Raw genomic sequence first — 350 nt, 5'->3', positions numbered from 1 at the left:
TTGTACAGAACAAAATAAAAGAATAAATCAAGTTTTGGTGAAAGTTTTCTGTATTTAACAACTATTAAACAGGAAGTCACGCTTTCTTTACACAATTTCAAAATAAAGTGCATCGATTATCATATGGGATGACAGTAAATGTATTTTAGGATTCTAGAACAGGAGAGTCGAACTCAGACAAGAGCCCAAAAGCCAAAACACACTTTAGGTCGCGGGACAAACGGGATAAACATTTATTAAACTACGTTTTTAAGACTTTTAAACTGTAACTTTTTAACATAATTCTGAATAATAAAAAGGCAGGAATATTATTCCAGAATAAACCTTAAATAACTTTCAATATTTTACTC

Source organism: Oryzias melastigma, linkage group LG17, assembly GCF_002922805.2.
Source record: "Oryzias melastigma strain HK-1 linkage group LG17, ASM292280v2, whole genome shotgun sequence".
Lineage (NCBI taxonomy): Eukaryota > Metazoa > Chordata > Actinopteri > Beloniformes > Adrianichthyidae > Oryzias > Oryzias melastigma.
Note: the sequence above shows the minus strand (reverse complement) of the source record.